The 21,812-nt window shown below is 34.0% G+C and overlaps 1 long non-coding RNA gene and 1 pseudogene across 2 annotated transcripts; both read left to right on the top strand.

Annotated features, from left to right (window-relative positions):
- The first annotated feature begins 465 nt into the window (after positions 1-465).
- LOC146948958 (uncharacterized) lies at positions 466-2,866 on the top strand. Its single transcript, XR_015025372.1, has 3 exons — positions 466-703; positions 2,051-2,119; positions 2,366-2,866. It is a non-coding gene; the product is annotated as an uncharacterized LOC146948958 (long non-coding RNA).
- A 9,900-nt stretch (positions 2,867-12,766) lies between these two features.
- Positions 12,767-14,311, top strand: LOC146948957 (aspartic proteinase CDR1 pseudogene; annotated as a pseudogene). Its single transcript, XR_015027089.1, has one exon. The product of XR_015027089.1 is annotated as an aspartic proteinase CDR1 pseudogene (transcript).
- The last annotated feature ends 7,501 nt before the right edge of the window (positions 14,312-21,812 follow it).

The following is a 21,812-nucleotide window of genomic DNA, read 5'->3' as shown; positions in this document are numbered from 1 at the left end:
ACCAGTGCTCTCGAAATCTTCAAATAGAAATTTTGTTTTGAAAATATAAGATGTTACTTTTAATTAAATAATGATTACACAATTTCTTTTAAAAACTTACTTATTTTAGATGCTTAACCAATGTTCGTAGTACACTGGTTAGCATTCTCCAATCTTTTAATGCATCGAAATTGTAAACACAACTCTAATGTCTATTTTGCTTGTAATTTTATGGCTTAAGTCAATAAAAAAATAAACACAATCGAGGATTAAATTGACTATTTAAAACCAAATTTGAAGATTAAGATGACTAGCTAATAAAAGAGGAGACACTTATAGATGTATTTTCAATTTTGATATATTCAAAAACCATAACGACAACGCTCGATAAATTTAGAACCAAAATGGATGTATTTTTACCCATTAATATTTATTATGTTTCACTAATATTTATTCTTTTCCTGAATTTGTTTTAAGGCTATTTCTGCTACCTACAAGGAAATGTGTGTCAATTTAGTAAATTCTATCCAAACACTCCACGAAGCTACTATTGCTCTTTCTGGCAACTTCCAAACAGAAATTCAAGCTAGCACAGGTAAAACGCTTCAATGCATGTCTCAAAGAGCAGCTAGCCATACTCAAACCAGATGATGCTGTAGAAAGTCAATCAGATGATGCTGCAACAAGTCAATCAGATGATGCTGCTGCAGCAAATCAAGCAAAAGTGAGTTTTTCCTTACTTAATATTTTCTACTATTCTGTGCGGGAATTGATTTAATGTCTATGAAGCACGGACACTCTTCGGAGTAGGTTGTAATGAGTCAAAAGCTGAAAAGGGCAATATAGGAATTAGGAACATGGACCCTAATAAATAAGAGAAAAGTCAAGGAAAGAAGCATTGAATATGTGATTGAAATTCTGATTTTCCTTCTCTTTCTCTGATAGTTCTTATTCTCCTTTTCTCTGTCCTTTTTTAACTTCCAATTTCGCTTCTATCATGTACTTATGTACTTAAGGATTATGTTGCTTAGTTCTCTGTAATAGACTATTGAATTGAATCCATTACATAGGTGTGTCCTGGTACCAGACACGTGTGTCGGTGTCTGACATCGACACCAGGGCCGGACCTTGGGGAGTGCAAGAAGCGCTACTGCACCAAGCCTCTAAAAACTATGGGCCTCAAAAAAAATTATAATACCCACCCCCATTGAAAGAATCACAACAATTATTTCTTTTTCGCATAAACCATTCGTTTTCCCCTTTCCTACGACGTAGGAGTGACATTCCAAACGGCATCGTTAGCTAAATTTCACCTCTCTTTCACTTAATTTTATTTTGTTTTGTTTCGTGTTTAAAAGTTCTTCTGATTCTGATTTTTTAATGAAGTCTAGCTACACAAAAAAAATTGCGTTTTGATTTTACTGAGGCCAATTTTAAAAATAGAACCGAGCCTCCTATTTCATAGGAACGGCCCATTCGACACCTATGTTGATGTGGGAATCTGGGAATAGATTTTGTTGCTGTTTGGAAACTGGGAATTAATTATATGTATTGAACTAAAAGGTAACCTTAGAGCTTAAGATCTTTCTTTACTCTAAAAAAAAAAAGCTTAAGATCTTTAGGCTTTCTATAGAACTAATCCTCGAATCGGCGGCAAATCATCTGACTTTCCTTTTTAGCTGGGCTACCTCTCAAATGTGCGACATTAGGAATCGAACTCGGATTTGAAAAACAATTGGACTGATAAAGACATCTCTTTGTTGTGTAGATACTTTCAAAAAACAATTAGCAAAATCCGTAAATAGTTGAAAGGATCATATGTTGACTGTGTTCCAAGCATCCTCATATTTTTAATATGACTTCAGTTTTTAAATTTCAAATAATATTATGAGAAAAGGGGATGTGTTACATGTCACAATAATGGTAGTTACTTTATAATTGAAAACCAGTTTTTACTTTATAATTCAAAACCAGTTTTTCTATTGAACTATGTTAAGCTCGTTACAACTTTATTTCAACCTTTTTTCTTTGTTAGAACTAGGAAACTGCTCTTACTTGCTTAGAGTTACAGGTTATCCACAAAGCGGACATGGACATGGACAAGACCTCAGGAGAGAGCACTGCATGCAGTAGCACTCAGGTTAAATATAATATTATTTTTTGGTATATATTATTATTTTCTCTATGTGTATCTACTATAGCTTTGTTGAATTATACTTATTAATTTGCCATTCTGGGGTTGACTACAGTCTACAGCTAACAGCCTACAGGTAAAGACCAACAAGAAGGAGTTTGAAAAAAGTTATTACTTTGTACCTAAATTTTTCATATCAATATTAATTATATATATATATATATCATATATTTTCCATTTTTAATTTTTTAGAAGAAGAAGATAGAGGATAGAGACTTCATAAAAATGTATGCTGAAATAATTGAGAAAACCTCCAAATGGCGGAATTTCAACGTCCAACTAGCGGTGGATCAGTACAATAGGAGGGAGCAAGAGATCAAGGACATTGAAAGAGAAAACTCGTTGTTAAATGCTGAAATCTACCATATCCAAAAGGATGATTTGCAAGGAAAATAAATGAATTAGATCAGTCTAAATGGTTTGATACTATTATTATTACAATGTGTTAGACTAACGGGTGTCGTAAAGAATATTGTTTAAGGAATTTTAAAAAGAAATTATCTCTTGAACATGTTAAAGTAAAAAATACACACTTTTCTATATAAAGTTATATATTTTGATTCCTTAAACAATATTATAAAGACACTGGTTAGCATTTTCTTTACTCTTTTATTTCTTTGGATTAAAATTCGTAATAGTTTAAGTACTTTGTTTACGATTTTGCTTAGAATATATGACTCATTTGTTTGTGTATAGTTATGTTTTATATATATTTTTTGATATACACAAATAGAGCATTGATGGATAACATTCAACAAATTTTGGTGTGCTTTGTCATGTTATAAGAAGGTGAATGAGATTCTGGCACTTCAACGTGAGCACCCTTATCATAAAAATTTGTCCATTGATCTGCAGCAACCAAGTTCTAACTACCAGCATGACTAGGAAGAATCCTTGAAGATTTATTTGGGATGTAAACTTGGATGTGTAATGAAAATTGAAACGCACCTTCTCATTTATATAAAAATAAATCAATAAATAAAATATAACATCACACTAAAAAACTCAAGACATTTTCCTCCCATCTATTTTTTTCCCTTATTCATTTCACTTTACCTTTCCTCTCCTTTGTTCCATGTTGTTCATCCGTGTCCCATTCTTCTTCAGTACTTTTTCAATCATCAAATTTCTTCCATATGTCATTCTCTCTTCAGGATAATTTCATATCTAAGCAAGCTATTGTATAGTTCTACAGGTGCATTTTTGGTAGAATTCTGGGGTCAGGGTTAATACTCTAAGGAAGGAGAAGATTATCCATCTCTTGAACGTTGAACATTGTGACTCTTGGAGGCATATACATCAACTTAAAATTCAAATAATGCAAATTTAGACATGTGTAGGTTGTTTAGAAATTATTTTAGAGGTAATAATAGATAAAATGAGGATTTTATAATTAAGAGAAATGTTAACCAATGCCCTCGGGGCACTGGTTAAGGAATTATAAAAGGAAATTTTGTCTTGAAAATTGTGTATTCTACTTTTTAAAAGTTAAAAAACTGTTCTTTTCAATATAAAACTTGACTTTTTTTTTTCTACTTTTGGTTCCTTAACTAGTGCCCCGGGGGCACTGGTTAACAAGACCCTTTTAGAAATGTGTGTTTTGATAAATAAGGTTAAAATTGTGACGACCTATGTGCACATAGTTATGTGGTGACAATTAGGGAGAGTTACCTATTAGATGGAGGCATCTAATGGAAAGACCGTAATTAGGAGAATAGGGATATTAACAAGATGTACACTCTAATTAAGAAATATCTTACTTTTTTCTGAGTCGAGAGAAAAGAATTATTCGTTAGATGGAGCAACCGCAATGGGGAAGGCTGCTCATAGAAGCAAAGAGCTATGAACAAGACAGATTTGTCTCTCAGTTCTCTTTGTGTGATTTATTTTCACTAAATTGAGTTTTCTATACTTCGTTATAGGTTTCATTTTAATGTTTGCCTCTTTATGACATTGGATTTTGAAATATTCTTATTTGATTGTGATAAATTATATATTACACGGTTACTAGTTTTGTAAATTGATATTATATTTGTGAAAGATAACTATTTGTATGTTTCCCTTCTATTTGGTGGTTGTTGTGTCCGCACTAAGTCCTTGTGAATTAGCCTTTCATCATCTTCTTTTTTTCCAGATTCACAATTAGCTGAGTAGCAAGTTGGTTGCAAGGTCAGAATTTCAGCAACATTGCTCTTTTGGTAGGCCTCTTTGACAGAAGGCTCTCAAGGTGACAAAAACACAAGAAAAGGAGGTTTGGATTATGTTGGTTTCTTTTTACCTACTTGAATTATCTTTAAATTTATGAATGAATAGATGAAAGTAAATAGATTAGGGAAGAGGAAAACATACAGGCAATTATCTAGGTTGTGTTACTTTCAATCCCTTTTCACTTCCAAGAGTTTTCACTATAATCAACATATTACAAAAACCTACTAAGATAACCTAGGCCTAGATTTCCTTTCCCCAACCTTGACGATTTATTAACCTCAAACTAGAGGATTACAAATTTTTACAAAAAAATTGTGTTTATGCAGACACTAAGAGTAGTAAATAGATTTTAGCTCAATACACTACAAGTGTATCTCTTTATGTTTCTTAGACAAGGTATACAATAGAATGAATATAATCAGAGTATAATATTGCATATGTGTGTTGTGTAACTTTGTTCAGACAAAGCAAATCAATTATATAGGAGATGTGAGATAATGATTGTTGCTGAAGAAATCCTTATCTTTAATTACCTGATTGAATGTTATAATCTTCTCATATAAAATGCTCAGTGAATCAATCATTCATTTCCATCAATGATGCACTTCAATGTTGTTTTACTCAAATATGTAAGTCAAAACTTTATTTCCATTCTTTAGAAATAGTCGTTGCATCAGTGACATGTTTAGAGCAAACACTTTGTACAGAGGATCTCAAGATCCAGAGGCTTTAACCATAGAGTGTTAACTTTCGTACCATAGAGCTTGACCTTGATCTTGATATAGAGTCTTGTGTTTATCTATGACATAGAGATTATCTTCAAGGTCCAAAGTGTTGACTTGGTTCCAGAGCATTAACCAGTTTCAAAAACATAACTTCATTTACTTAGAATTTCCTACACACTTAAACGCACATTAGTGTAGTAGTAGTAGTAATAATAATAATAATAATAATAATAATAATAATAATAATAATAATAATAAGTGTTGTTGTTCTTTAAGCAATTTTGGACTAACGATCTCCCCCTTTTTAATGATGGCAAACACAGATTTTGATGAACAAATTTTCTTTTATAATTACTTGACTCAACAGAGAATGAGGGTCGTAAACTTCCCCTAAGTTTATGCTAGAATAATAATATTTAAAGTGCAGAAAGTAAGCAAACAGATAATAACTTAAGATGAAAGCTATTACTCTTACTCCCCTTTTGTTATCAATAAAAACTTTTATATTTAATAAAAGATATTGATAAAATACATCTGCAGCAGAAAAACAATTTCAAACTCCTAAGGGTTCCTAGCAACTAAGACTTGGAGAAAACACGAAAATGGTATACACCGAAGAATATAACATACATTAAGAAGATATCTAAGGGTTCTTAATGGTATCTATCTAAGAGTTCTTAATGGTATCTTAGATAGCATCCACAAATCTGTGCATCTCTGCAACTTTCTAAGTTAAATAATCTTTAGTAAATATCAAATCTCCAAAGTTTGAGTTCATGCTTCATCGAAAGTCTTCCTTTCTTGAAAATCCTAAGACTACTATTGTTTTCACCACTACTTCAACTGTGAAACTTCCAACAATTGTTCTGTCGACATCAGTTAAGGCCAAAGCTAGGGATGGTAAGAAAGCTAAAAACAAAGCATACATAAGCTTGTTATCCCAACTTGTTGAGGAAGTGCTCCTAGCCTTGAAAAACCATAGTAGGTAGAAGATCATACCCATTTTTAGAAAGATTCTTGAAATTCACAGTTTTCTTGCAAAGAACCATGAGAGCATCTTCATACGTGTTAAACATCTTGGAAGTCCAAACCATATTCTTTTGTGCTTCAATCACGATTGAAACATTTTTAGGTTGAGTAGAAGAATATGATGCCATGGATGGATGAAGTTTAAGGGTATGGTAAAGGTTAACTAGAAGTTGGGAGTTTTTCGGCAAAGGATGGAGAAACAGAAAATGTGAGATGGATAGTGGAGTTAGTTTGTGAAGTGAGTGGTGTGGAGTTTAAATAGATTTTTAAGAGGGTCCTTTTTATTTAAAACAGATGTTACTAATGTCATTTAGGGAGAATGTTCATAGCCTTAACTCTTGGAAGGTATTAGCCATTAGAAAATGAATTGTTTCACTAAACATAATGATGATATTTCACCTATGTTTTTTCGTTTTAGTAGAGTCTGGGGTCAATTTAGATATTTCTTAGAGAAGTTTCTTATGGTTTAAGAGACATTTAGTATTGTTATCATTTGAGTACATGTAATTTTATTTCTTCCTAAAACCAACAACTCCATAGGTGTTTTGAGTATTTTAGTCAAAAATCATGTAAATGGACATATCAAGACATCCCATGGAGTTATGGAGGCAAGAGAATGAAGATCCATGGAGTTCAAGAAGGTTTTTGAAAGAAATATAATGAGGGAAATTAATGTCCCAAGATGAAAGCATGGAAGAAGACCACTCAAAGAATGAAGAAAATTGGCAATTTCTGAACATTTTTCTGCTTCATGTGCCTCAGGCGCATGGTACCTGCAGAAGGGTAAAAATCCCTACCATACACGCTCCAATAGGCACCTACATACTCCTCATGTGCATGGTTCAGGAAATTTTTTCCCTCTTGCTTAAATTGCAAGCAGAATCAATTAGAAAACCAATTTTAGCCTAGATGGAAACTTGCCTATAAATAAAGAGCATTGAACACATTTTTATTCATTCAAAAACTTGGCGTTCCAAGGTGAAAGTAAGCATGAAGGAGCAGCTAGGGTTTCCAACGTCTCTTTAAGTATGCATTGTTTTTCGTTCTTGGTTTTTGTCATTTGTTGTTATGAGAAATTAAACACCCTCTAATTAGGGTTCTAAGATGAGCCTTTGTTTATTTGGTAAAATCTATTAATGCAAATTCTTTATTCATTTACGATTTAAGTCTTATATAATTTTCAATTGCTCTGAATGTAATGCTTTTAGACCCCAAGGCACAAAAAACCCCTAATTGTAGGCAGAAGTAAGGTCAAGGGCTTATGCATGATCCTTAGGTTATAATATACGGTTGACTTATCTTGCTTTAACCTAAACAAGAAATAAAATTGAAAGTTTCTTAATCATCTTAATTGAATTAGGGCTTTAAATAGTATTGTTAGATTATGAATCATCCATTGAGAATTTACTTCCTACCGCTCTAGTTCAACCTAGTTACCAAAAGTAATTCTAAATATCTATAACGGTTTCATAATCAAATCATTGTTTTTCAAGTACCCAGTCATAATTGGTATTGAATATTGCATTAATCTGTCAAAGAATATAGAGAGAATTTAAAGAATCCTAATCGCCGCGCCTAACCTCTGAAGCAAAACATTTACTTCCAAGCAAACGACTACTACTTGCATTAAGCACACAATTCAAAAGTGCAACCTCTTAAAACCCTTTATTTATTTTTAATTTAAATAAGTTAAGTGAACTTATAAGTTAATGACAATCCATGTATGTGGAGATGATAAACTTACTACTTTATTACTTGTTACAGTTTGGTGCACTGATCAAATTTATTATCAAGTTTTTGACGCCGTAGCCAAGGATTGTTGATATTTAACAAGAGAACTTGCCTTACTTTTTGACGCCGTAGCCGAGGATTGTTGATATTTAACAAGAGAACTTGCTTTACTTATTTTGTAAATATTAGGTTTATTTTTCTGTTTTAGATTATGTTTAGTTTTATTAGATTATGTTTGTTTTTTATTTTTCTAGGGTATAATTCATTTGCTTTTTTATATTATATTTTATTTGCTTTTATCAAAAACAAAAAAAGATTTTAACTTTTTTTGTTGTAGTTTTATGTTTACGTAGTAACTTTTTTGTTAGTTTTATCTCGTAGTTTAGTTATTTATTTTTGTATTCTTTTAATTTGGTTTACATTCTATCAAATATAACTTCTTGAGCAGTTTTTTGTTTACTTGGATTAATGAACATAAACACTATCCTTACATTGATTAATTTGGATATGAGAAAGAATTTCATTTCTCTAATTATGTTTATTTCAAATTCAGCCTGCATCATCTTGGAAAACTCTTGAGAGAGAGAGTAACATTATTATAAATAAAAGAGATATCATCAACATATATCTGAACATTTAAACTTTCATTTTTTAATGACTTTATAAATAGTGTAGTGTCAACTTGACGTTGTCAAAAACCATTTTTCAAAGAAAGTTATCGAGTTTGTCATACCAAACTCGGGAGGCTTGTTTCATACCATACAATGACTTTTAAAGTTTAAAAACATGTTCTCAGTGTTTTAAATCTTCAAACTCACGAGGTTGTTTCACATCACTTCTTCATAAATAACATCATTGAAAAATGTACTTTTAACATCTATGTGATATAATGGTTGGAACTTCTCCTTATTCTATTATGGTTTATATTTAAATTTGGAATGCCACACTTAATACTATTATATTTAATGGAAAATGCTAACGAGTGGGGACCCTTTTTTAGGTACGTGGACTCGTTTTAGTCTTTAAAATTTATTTCCATTGTTTTTTTTAAGGATTATTTCCATTGCTATTGTCTAGTGGTTTAATTATAAAGATATTTTATGTAAGACCTTAGGTTCATTTTTGGTTCTCCACACTTCACCCGTTTTTCAACGTGTTTTATCTTTGGATTGCCGAGTGACCCTACAAACCAACACGAGTCTTTTCAGCGTGTTATGTCCTCCCTCACAAGCTTTCCGAGAACCTTTCTATAAGCTCACTCATCCTAAAAATGCTCCAAGTCAAACACGCTTAACTGTGGGGTTTTTATAAAATGAGCTACCAAAAAGAAGATGCATCATGTTGATATAGGTAGTACCAAAAAATTCTTATAAGTCATTATTCAACCATGCAGTCTCATACCTGCACGGCCTTAGGGTCCCTCTCATTCCGATGTAAATTCGGTTCGCCTATAAGTTGTCAGGAGCCGCTCATTGTCATGCCTTGTGTACCGACTACCACTCATCGTCCTCGTTAGCCTCATATGTTACATTGACGATAATTAAAAGAGTAAATTACACTCCCCTCCCCTCAAAGATGCTTGAATTACACTCCCCTCCCCTCTTATGTTAAAATATACACTCCTCTCTCCTCTTATTCAAAATATATTAGAAAGCATTTCACTCTGCTCCCCAAAGAGAAGCTTAAATTACATTCCCCTCCCCTCTTATGCTAAAATCTACACTTTACTCTCTCAATAATTTTTTTTATTTCTAATAATCTAGCAAAAAAAATAATAATCTAATACACTTCGAAAAAAATAATATTGCGGGTCTATTTTAATATAATCAAATTTTGAATACATATTTTTCGCTATTTTTTACTCACAATTTCATTAAGAAATAGTTTTAAACCATATTATAAAATATGAAGCATGCCCAAAATAAAATTAAAATATGTGAAAATTACTAACGACAATAAAGTATGGTTGTTTAAAAGTTAATTTTATTCGCTAAATTATAAAATTGATAGCAAAATATTAAAATTTAATTATCATTGACATTTAAATTATAAAGAGGAGAGAGGAGTGTAATTTAAGTTTCTCTTAAAGGACGGGAGTGTAATTTACTCTAATTAAAAAGGTGAATTTATTTTTGTAAAGACTATCGAAACTCAAGTTTTTATCAAGGACCAAAATTGATCTTCATTCCTATTTAATTTACATTTGTCTTTCTAGTCTAATTTTTTTTAAAGGAAAAAAAAAAAAAAAGAACTCTTGAAGTATCTCTACGTGCACTACAAGCTAACCATTCTCCTTTGAGAGCAACAGTGCCCTTTGTCCGTGTAACACAAATTTACAGTTTTTCTCATACGGTGCTACAATCTCCACTCACGTTGTAATCCATGGAAAAAGGGGACGCATTCACATCTAGGTTAACACAATGAAAATTGCTTTTCTGACATAGAAAACTTCACAATGATACAAGTAAAATACGTAAATGCCTCCAGCGGTTGTTAACAACCGTTGGGCTAAGCGTCGACAGTTAACTACCGCTGGAAAATCACTTTACATTACAAGCCCGTTTGTTTCTGCCACTTTTTTAATTAATTAATAATAAGTATTGTCTCTCTCATCCCCAACAACCCCCTCTTCTTCTCCTTCTTCTGTTTGAGACTGAAATTGAAACTTGTTCACGAAAACTTGTTCACTTCTTCTTTTGTTATGTGACACTGAAACTTGTTCACGGAATGTAATACTGCTTATTTCTTTCAAAAACTCAAGGGTGAATTGCTTAATCTCTTTATTGGAATTGGAATGGAAAGTGGAAACCTCACCGTAATTTCCTCCTTTGATGTGGGTGCTTATTGTACTTTTTTCCCCAACTTACTTTTAAGCTTTAATGTTAATGTTTCAAAATTATATCTTAATTTAATCACTTCGAGTGATGTGGATCAACCCTTCTAAGGATAAGTTTTTATTTAAAAAAAAAGTATCAAATGCAGATTCCTTGAATTGTACAAATGCATTGAAGCTCAGATTTTTTGGGCTAGGCTTTGGGACGATACAATGTATACATTTAAAAACAAAATGTTAGATAAACTTGACTAACAAACAACATGGCATATTTAAATGCTTTGATACCTCAAAACTATCGTTTTGCAATCCATACAGAAGAAGAGGGGGTTGTTGGGAGGGATGAGAGAGAACATTGCTTATTATTAATTAATTAAAAAAGTGGCAGAAACAAGTGGGTTGTAATGTAAAGTGATTTTCCAGCGGTAGTTAACTACCGACGCTTAGTCCAACGGTTGTTAACAACCGCTGAGGGCATTTACGTATTTTATTTGTGTCATTGTGAAGTTTTCTATGTCAAAAAAGCAATTTTCTAACACAATCAAGGGGCAAATTATTTAGGAAAAAGCCCAATTCATGATGACTTTGATTAAGTCTTCCTACGAGTCAATATGGAATTTTGTGGAAATGTGTCTTTCAATCACAATTTTCGTGGAAGAAACCAATCAGTCATCACAATCTTTTCTAGACCAACTCTTTGAGAGAGTACACAAAAATTTAAAAGGTCCTGTTAACCTGTGCCTCCGGGGCACTGGTTAAGGAATCTAAAAAAGGAAAATTTTAATTAAAAGTAACACCTTTTTGACTTTTAAGAAATTCATTACACAATTTCTAATACAAAAGCTACTATATTTGCTTCTCTAACCAGTGCCCCCGGGGCACCGGTTAACATTTTCCAAATTTAAATCCATAACTTTTATTTTAGGGTTAATTATGTTTCTAGTCGCTATAAAATAGCGACCTTGTAAGTTTAGTCCTTACTTAATTTTAATAGCATTTTTAGTCCCTAATTTTGTTTTTTTGCCCTGAGTATTAGTCCCTACTCAAATCAAATTTGTTTAATTTATGCTTAAACTCTTAAATTTTTGAACAATTTTTTGCAGACATGTTTAGAACATTACTAAAAGTTCCTCCGCAAAAAATTATCGCAAAATTTGATTTCTACATCCAGATTTTATTACTTTTTATCTTTAACTTTTGTCGTTTTAAAAAATTCATATTTAATTCATTTCATGTCTGAAAATTTTAAATTTTAGTAAACGAACCTTTCATAGTGTTCTAATCTTGTCTCAAAAAAATCGTTCAAAAATTTAAGAGTTTAAGGATAATTAATCAAACTTTGTTTTAGCAGGGACTAAAATTATAAGTAAATTTTATTTTATAGGGACTAAAAATGCTATTAAAATTAAGTAAGGACTAAACTTACAAGGTCGCTATTTTATAGGGACTAGAAACATAATTAACCCTTTTTTTAACTATAGTTAATATGAAAGTTTTATTTCAATATCAAAGTTTAGTGCAATAACAAATATCGCCGTTGTACATGTTTAGTGTAAATTCTGAGAGCTTAATTTAAAAGAGTACAATCCGTTATTATTTGAATTAGGATCATCTTAATTTCTCAATATAAATTAAGTATTTCATTGAGCGAAAGATAGTCATAAAAAGTAGATGGTGAATCAAAGAAATGTTTCTCTGATATTAAAAAACAATCTAGAACAATATTTTACATAATGATTTATATTATAATGGGTCCTGCTAACCGGTGTCCCTTTGCACTAGTTAAGCATACCATAAAAGGGAATTATTATTATACCATAAAGGGAAACTGTTTTTGACTTTATTATAAATTAATTACACAATTTCAATACATTAACTACTATATAATTTCCTTTTTCATATCTTTAACCAGTGCCCCGAGGCATCGGATAACATTTCCCTATTATAATTTGGGACAGATGAGTGGTATATTCGATGGAGGAATATATCTCACATTTGAAAAGTTTCATTAATTAGTGCTAAAAGAAATCTATAAATAGAGCAATTTAATGACCACAAACCATTCATTCCACTTCTCCCAAATATTTATACTTTTATCAAATATGCATGCTTTTATATTCTTGTTTTTTGCCCTCTATTCATTTTATAATCCATCCTTTGTTGAATCCACTAAAAACCCTAGTGGCTTCGAAGTCGAACTTATTCATCATGATTCACCATTGTCACCCTTTTACAATTCTTCCCTTACCTCACCGGAGTTAATCACAAATGCGGCCTTTCGCTCTATTTCACGTTCCAAACGACTTTCCCTTTCTCAAAATAACGAGTTAAACGAATCGCCGGAATCTATTATAATTCCAAATGGTGGTGATTACCTCATGAAAATCTATATAGGCACCCCACCTGTTGAAAGGTTTGCTGCTGCAGACACGGGGAGTGACCTTATTTGGGTACAATGTTCCCCTTGTGAAAATTGTTTTCCACAAGACACTCCTTATTATGATCCAACAAAATCTTCCACTTTCATGGGTTTGTCATGTGACTCACAATCTTGCTCATTACTCCCCAAAGGCTACCATGGATGTGGAAAATCAAATCAGTGTGAGTATATATACACTTATGGTGATAACTCTTACACTATTGGAGATTTGGGTACTGAATCCATTAACTTTGGAGAAAAAGATGTTACATTTCCTAAATCAATTTTTGGATGTGGACATCAAAATGATGTCACATTTAAAAGAAGCCGTAAAGCTACGGGTCTAGTTGGTCTTGGAGCAGGACCACTATCACTAGTTTCACAACTAGGTGATTCAATTGGTCACAAATTTTCCTATTGTTTGATTCCTCCAAATTTAAACTCAAATAGCAAAATGAAATTTGGAGATGAAGCAATTATAAAAGGTAATGGCGTTGTCTCTACTCCCCTCATAATCAAATCTTCGAATCCTTCTTTTTACTTCCTCAATCTCGAAGGCATCACCGTCGGACAAAAAACTGTTCAGACAGGTCAAACCGATGGTAACATAATCATTGATTCAGGGACAACATTGACGTATCTTGAACAAAACTTTTACAATGATTTGGTAGCTTCCTTGAAGGGAGTTATTGGTGTTGAGGAAGTGAATGATCCTCCATCACCATATACTTTTTGCTTCACCTTAGGAGATATAACAAAGTTCCCTAATTTTGTGTTTCATTTTACGGGAGCTGATGTTACCCTTAAACCTCAGAACTTGGTTGTTGATCATGGCAACAACTCGTATTGCTTGTTTGTCGTACCAATGAAAGGTATTTCCATCTTTGGAAATAGAGCACAATTTAATTTTTTAGTAGGGTACGATCTCAAAGGAAAAACAGTTTCCTTTGCTCCAACTGATTGTTCCAAGAACTAAGTTTCCAATTACTACTGTATTTTCTAAGTAATTTCTAAAATAAAGCTATTAAATGTGGTTTATCGATGGTGATTGTAATGAGCATGAGACTGAAAAATAGAGACCATCACAACTGTCTTCTATGTACTTTTTTCTTTGGCGTGTTATTGTAAGTTGTAACAGTATTGAATAATTGTAATAGTACTGAATAATTGAACCAAAAGGTTTTTGAAGATAACTTGATATAGCACGTGGACTTTTATACATACAATATTTTGGATCAATTAATATCATTTTCCATATCAATATAGGATATTAGTTTTATATGATTTTTATTGACCTGACTATTCTATTTTAGGTGTTTTTTTTAAAGGAAATACTAACAAGTATTCTAAGGACATTTGATAAAAAGTTTAATGTGAAAACTTTATCTTGAGAATTGTGCAATTCATTACATTGAAACTTTTAAATTGACTTTAGCTTCATTAAATTCAACAATTATTTCTATTTTTATCTTCTTAACAAGTGTCTTAGGGTTGCTAGCATAACCCTTTTTTAAAAGATTAATTACTCCATTATAGGCGTTTCTTTATATAATTATTTATGTAAATTTATAAAATTAAATATTTAAAAAACAAATACTTATTATCTTATAGTTCTATATTTTAAACATATATACACTTAATGGCAAATGTTAGTAACTAGTTATTAGATTAGTTTTTCTCCTCCGTCCATGTTTAAACCGAGAACTTCCAACTTCTTATCTCTTAGTTCAAACCAGTTCAATTATCCAAATTCCTCTAAACATACATACTCTATTTTTGGAGTATGCATCCTCACCCTATAGAGGTAATGAACTTCTCCAAAAAAAAATTAGGCAAATGGGGTGCAGATACATCTGCGACGTCCAAAGAAGATTAAAATAAAATAAAGAGTACAAAGAAGAACTGGGGGCATAAAACCTGACCTAGTGATAAAAAAAAACCCTAAAGGGCAACAACCAAAAGGTAAATAGCACAAATCTAAGTCAAAAGCAAACAACCGCCCAACGCTTACACAATCCAGCAGAACCGCTTACGGAACCGAAACCGAATTGCAAAAGAAATGCGACGTGTGGATTGAATAGCCCCAGACTATGATTTTCAAAACGGTGAAAGAGACTGACTGCCAACACGAATCAGGTCCACAATCAACCATAGCTTCCTGCATCAAAACCTCAACTGTAACAAGCTTCAACGCCCTTTCGAGCCAAAATATCCAGTCAATCTGAGGTCACTATTCAATCTGTCAAGGAAGACGACAGATTAACCAATAAACAGATAGACCCGGATTGTAACACCCAATGAGAACAACCCAAACAGATCTGATCTAGATCTGGATTTTGAATCACACATCACAAATCCATCGTACCGGAGAAACAACCTACAACTACCACCGTTTGAAAATCAACCAAGAATGACGACGATGGTGGTGAACAACCAACCACCGCCATTTGAAGAACTACCAACTGAAAGCCTAGAAAAGAAGCCTAGAGGTCTATGAGAAACGAAGCATACCGGTGTTATACCCTAATTTTGGACATAAAAATACTAGCTCAATTCTTCTTTTCTTGCATTCCAAGTCATTTGAATTTGTCCTTGATCAATTGCACCTTTCTCTGCATCTTATTTCAATGTTATTTGCAAAAGTCATGAAAAAGGGCATTTTAGTCATTTCCTATGTTAAAATTTCTTTCAATCTTTGAAAAATTGTTTGAGTCCTGTCAATTGGTCTGAATAGGCCTTTGTTTCAATCTCATGTCAAGATCCATTTTAAAAATCACAGTTGAAGTCATTTTGAGTTAGTTTAGCCCCTAGGGGCATTTTAGTCATTTCCAGTGCCAAAGCTCTGTTTAATCTCTTAAAATTGTCTCTGAGTCTTTTCAATTTGTCTGAATAAACTCTTGCTTTAATTCCCTATTAAAAAACCATTTTAAAATTGCATCAGAGTCATTTTGAGTCAGTTTAGTCCCTAGGGGCATTTTGGTCATTTCACGTGAAATTTTGGCAGAGAGAGGTTACTTTGAAGTACCTCATTTAAGTAGTTGGTTCATTTTAGTCCTTTTTTGTGTTTTTTATTGTTGTTTCACTTTAAGTTTTTTCCAAATTACCAATTTTAATTAATTTTTAGTCTTTTTTGCATATTAGTCCTTAAAGTGTGAAAAAATTGCGTTTAGGTCCTTTTTTTTATTCTTCTCTTCTCTTTAAAATTTTACATTTTTTAGTCCCCTAAATTTTCATAATTGCAGAACAGTCCATATTTTGTCCAATTTTATGTTTAGTCTTTTTTTTATTATTTTGCAGATTAGTCCTTGTAATTTTTAATTTTGCAGAAAGGTCCTTTCATCAATATCCAGCAAGGCCGAATTTCTCACAAGTTCAAATCCAGGTGTCACAATTTCACAGGACCAACCCACATGGCAGCCTATAAATAGCCAACTCATCAATGTGCAGTAACAGAATCAATCACAACGTGCCAAATCACCACAAACACAATTCAACTTTCTCTCTCTCTTTTCCAAAGATCAAATCGTAACCGTTTTTCCCCAATTCTCCAGAAACTCAAGAACACATAAACCCTAACCGTATCAATTGAACAAAAACTCAACAAATTAGTGTTGATTCTCAGAGATTTCTTGAGAAATCATCATCATCGAATCCAAATCTCTGCAATTCAAGCTTGAATTCATCACAAAAGTGACAAACTCAAACGATCACAGAGACGAAATAGTGAGAAGAAGAGGAATCGAAGCAGAATCAGACCGGTGAAGAAGAAGAAGAGAATACCTGATTTATTTTCAGTTCAAGGACTCACCAGAAGCCTTCGCAAGGATCTATTCGTTCGAGTCTCCAATCAAATTCAGGTAAACACATAAAAACCTTCTCGTTTTCGGTTATAATCATCATCGAAGGTTCGTAGTTGAAAATAAACGGTGAATCGAAGTGAAAACCTTGAAAAGATTTGAAAAAGATTGAAACCGAAACCCTAAAATGTAAAATCATGAAGATTCACCGTTTATTTGCAAAATCAGAGTTCAAATCCATAATCAGCGTAGGAAATAGCATAGATCAGAGCCTCGTTTCAAGAAGTTAGGAAGACGTTTCAAAAACCTAAAACCGTAAAGTTTAAGTTCCGATCTACATAGATCTAGGCTTTTTTGGTGATTTCTGGTGTTTGATTCGTGTCTAGATTGAAAAATAAACGGTGAAAAGCTTTAGATCGAGGAGTTTTGGTGAGTTTGAGTGTTGGTTAGGTTTCCGGCGTCGGAATCTTCGCCGGCGGCGGTGAAACCCGCCGTAGAAGATGACCAGAAGTCTAGAGAGAAGGGAGAGAAGTTTGCAACGTAGAGAGAGAAAGGGGAGTGAAGAATGAATGTTGGACCGGTCCTCATGCTTTTATAGGGGAGTGAACCAGACCCGTTCACCTGAACCAGTCTGGTTCGTCCTGGACCTTGATTGTCACCGTCTGATCTAGGGTTCCAGATCCTGGATCAATCCAACGTCTCTGATACATTCGGATGATCCAGGATCCATGCAGGTGTGGGCTTGGGCTTAGGTCTGCGCAGACTTTAGTTTTTTTGTGTGTTTCTTGCTATTTTGCATGCTGTTTCTTGCTATTTGCACCCTTACATGTCCAAAACTTTGCTAAAAAATTCCTAAAAAATTCCTATGTGATTTTAATGTGTTTCTTGGTTTTTTTTGTGATTACTTTACATGTTAAAATGAATAAAAAATGCATATGATGTAGCTTGTGTTTTGGATGGCTTTCTTGTTAAACTCTTGCAAATTTTTGCTATGTTTTGGTATGATTTTTTGTCCAATTGATGCATGTGCTTGTTGTGTAACCTTGTGATGTGCTTGCCACTAATTTGTATCTTGGTTTTTACTGTTTGTGAGTGTGATTTGTCAATTACTTGTGTTGCAAGTTATGTGGAAAATTAAATGCCAAATATGCCTAAAATATATTATGATTCTTGACTTGAATGTGTCCTTATAATTTCTCCTATTTTTGATTGTGATAAAAATCTTTGAACATTGTCATGATATGGGGGACATAGGTCATACACTTGTCTTGTTATTATGATCAATTTTAGGTACATCTTGATAAGAGTTTAGTCACCTTTTTGACAAGATCTTGCTACTTTGTTTAATGTTCCTTTTGCTTATAATTTTCATGCTATTATGCCTTATTCTACTAACCATTTCATTTCATATTTCACTCATTCATAAGCATTCCTCCTCCCACTTCATCTCTATAGCTTTAAAGACTTAGTATGTAATATCTAGGGATTTTGTAATTGTCTTGATGCTTTAAATTCTTGCAAGACCATAGAATGTATCTAGGCCAATGATGTAAAGGACAATGGACTCTAATGATGTACACCGACACAAGCACCGACACATGCACACACATCACATAGATATTTTTAGATGTATGGCTAGGATATGCATGTTTAGATGTATGTTTAGGATTGCATGTTTAGATGAATGCTTAGGATTTACACTTAGACAAATCAATTTTCCAAAAAACTTGAACAACATCACTTGAAAACCTTTTCCAAAAAATATAGGAGTCAAAACTCCTTTGCATTTTCTCTTTTATTTTCTTAATCAAATTTCAATGAAAATTAATCATACTTGACCCTTTTTTCAAAATAACTAATCAAACCTCACTTTTTCTTAAAATCTCATGCCTTTAAGGCCTCTCAATCTCCATTCTTCAAAATTCCAATTTTCAAACTTAAAATCAACCAACAAAAACAAAAACATTTTTTGGAAGAGAACTACGGTGAATTTGATCCCTTAAAAGGGTACGTAGGCAAGGAATCAAAATTCCTTCAATTCAAATAAAATAAAAATTCAAACACATTCTTCTCCCTCCAATTCTTCACTTAGTAAACTTTTAGGTGTAAATAACATTTTTTAAATAGCATTTAAAAATAAAGCGCGCGCGTAGAAAATAAAGACGGTTCCTATAGGATACTATAGTCGTTATGGGTGCCTAACACCTTCCCGTAGCGAAAACAACTCCCGGACCTCGATTCTCAAGGGTTTTGCTTGTTTTTTCCCTTCCCAAGAAAAAATGAGATATCAAAGGTTAAAAAGGTTCAAACGTAATCAATGTTTGACACCCGAAAACCAAGATAAAACAGCTGGCGACTTCACTGGGGAGATTCGAGAGTTACGCCTAGTCTTTATTTCCACGCTTGCGCTCTTTTTACTTGTTTCTTTTACTTGCTTTCTTATGTGAATAAATGTTTAAATTCTTGCAAACGTGTGGGGTGAGAATATCAAAAGTCCTACACCCGGGCTGAGTGAACTTAGGATTTAGGAGGGATATAATCGACAATTCATTCCGGGGGTTGCCTTGTGTTTTGGATTATGCGATCAATCCCACATAGCTGAGGCATTTTGGGGGTGATGTTGTCGGCGCGTGTTGTCGCGTTTAGGCACTTTACTTCTAATTGTTCTATGACGCTATGAACCGTAGATAACCAAACCCATCCATGGCCATTTTCTAGGATGTAGTGCGGAGGCTAAACCGAGTGTTGTCTCGATTTTTAGTCGTCACGCGATACTACACTCAAGTTAGACCTTCTTACGGATAATCATGGAGCGAGTGTTGTCTCGTGGCACCATGATATATGTCGGAGAGGTTGCAACTTGGGAACCTTTTTAGAACCCGGTTACTATTATCCAAAGCCCTAGATTCACCGGACACCGTGTCCACCCATGACTCCTCGACTTTGAACTTCAACCCACCATGTTTTCTTCGAACTTGAACATAATCATGCATACATGCATAAACTTTTTCCATGCATTTTATCGAAGGGCTTAGACAAATTGAATTTGTAAACATTGTAGGAATGGGGAAGACTAAGTCCTACAAGTTCAAGGAAGTGGATTTGGCTAGTTTGAGAGATTTGGCACTCAAGATCGAGGATCCGAATGGTTTCCGACATCGTTACGGGGCCTTACTTACTATTCTCCAGACTAATGTGGATGAGAAGCTTGTGCACACTCTAGTGCAATTCTATGATCGGGAGTATCGGTGCTTTACTTTTCCCGACTTTCAGTTGGTGCCTACTTTAGAGGCTTATGCTTCCTTGACAGGTTTACCTATTGCTAAGGGGGTACCCTTCGCGGGACTTGAGAATCCTCCTACTCCATTGGTTATTGCTAAAGATCTTTATCTCAAGACCACCGATGTCTCCAAGAATCTTGTCACTAAGGCTCACATCCGAGGGTTCACTGGTCGTGGATACATTCTTTGTTGTGTACCTCTCCTCTATAGGTGGTTTATTTCACACCTTCCGAAGTCTTTCCATGACAATCCAGAGAATTGGTCTATTTCACAAAGGATCATGACTCCCACCCCTAATGAAGTGGTTTGGCTCACTTCCGCTGCTAGAGTCAAGGAAATCATCTTCGGTGGTGGGAATTTTCTTAATGTACCTCTTCTTGGTACCCGGGGTGGAATCAACTATAACCCGGAGCTCGCCTTGCGACAATTTGGTTTCCCGATAAAAGAAAAGCCCATCAATCTTGCTACGTCTCCTTACTTCTTCCACTACTCCAATGCACCCACGGGAATAAGAGAGGATTTCATAGAGGCTTGGTCCAAACTTCGGAAGAAAGAGGTGAAGCATATGGGTGTAAGGTCCGGTGTTGCTCATGAGGCATATACACAGTGGGTGATAAACCAAGCTGAGAAGATTGGTATGCCTTACCCCGCCATGAGATATGTGTCTGCATCTATTCCAACCATGCCTTTGCCTCTACTCCCACCTACTCAGGAGATGTATCAGGAGCATCTAGCTATATAGAGTCGAGAGAAGCATCAGTGGAGGACTAGATACTATGAGGCTGAGAACTTGATCATGACTTTGGATGGAAAAGATGAACAGAAGACTCATGAGGTGATGACACTGAAGAAAGAGTTGGCTAAATCTAGGAAAGAAATTGAAGAAAAGGATAAGTTGCTTATGAGGGACTCCAAGAGGGCTAGGGGTGCCCGTAACTTCTATGCCTGATACTGCAGCTATGGGTCTGAGTCTGAGGATGATGCTTCTACTTCCTATACTTGAGGATTTCCATCTCCTGTTGTTATTTTCAGTTGTTTATGTTGTTTTACATTTCAAAGTCTATCCCTTGGCTTAGTATTTCAAAGGGAATCATCTTGTAAGACTCTGTGATGTCTGATTCTTTTGTCTGGTTTTAATGTTTCAACTGTTTAGTAATGTTTACAAATTTCTAATTTGTCTAAAACCCTTCGATAACACAAAAAAAAGTCTTTTTGCATATGCATTAACACATCTCATGCATCATGTGCATTCATTGGTCACAAAAGACTTTTCTCGTGCTCATTGCCTCCTGGTTTTTTCCGCCACAGTCTGAAAAGTGGCTCGTGCTCATAAGGTTTACCAACCAGATAGAGTTCATCAAACAAGATTGTACAAGAGAAGAAACATGGCTAACTTTGAAGAAGAAAATGCTCAGCTCCGTGCCGAATTGGCTGCTATGAAAGAAGACTTGGCTAAGGCTCATGACGCTATGTCCACTATGATGGCTGCACAAGAACAACCAGCCACATCTGTTCCAGCTTCTACTGAAGTGATTCCATCTATCCCACTATCTACTGTGATGTCTGATGCTCGGTTTGTTATGCCAAACGGACATCCTTATGGACTCCCAGCTTTC

The sequence above is a fragment of the Medicago sativa genome, chromosome 2, assembly GCF_051527215.1.
Source record: "Medicago sativa cultivar Bolivia chromosome 2, Bolivia_mono, whole genome shotgun sequence".
Lineage (NCBI taxonomy): Eukaryota > Viridiplantae > Streptophyta > Magnoliopsida > Fabales > Fabaceae > Medicago > Medicago sativa.
The sequence above is the reverse complement of the archived record's forward strand: the minus strand, read 5'-3'. Positions and strand labels throughout refer to the sequence as shown.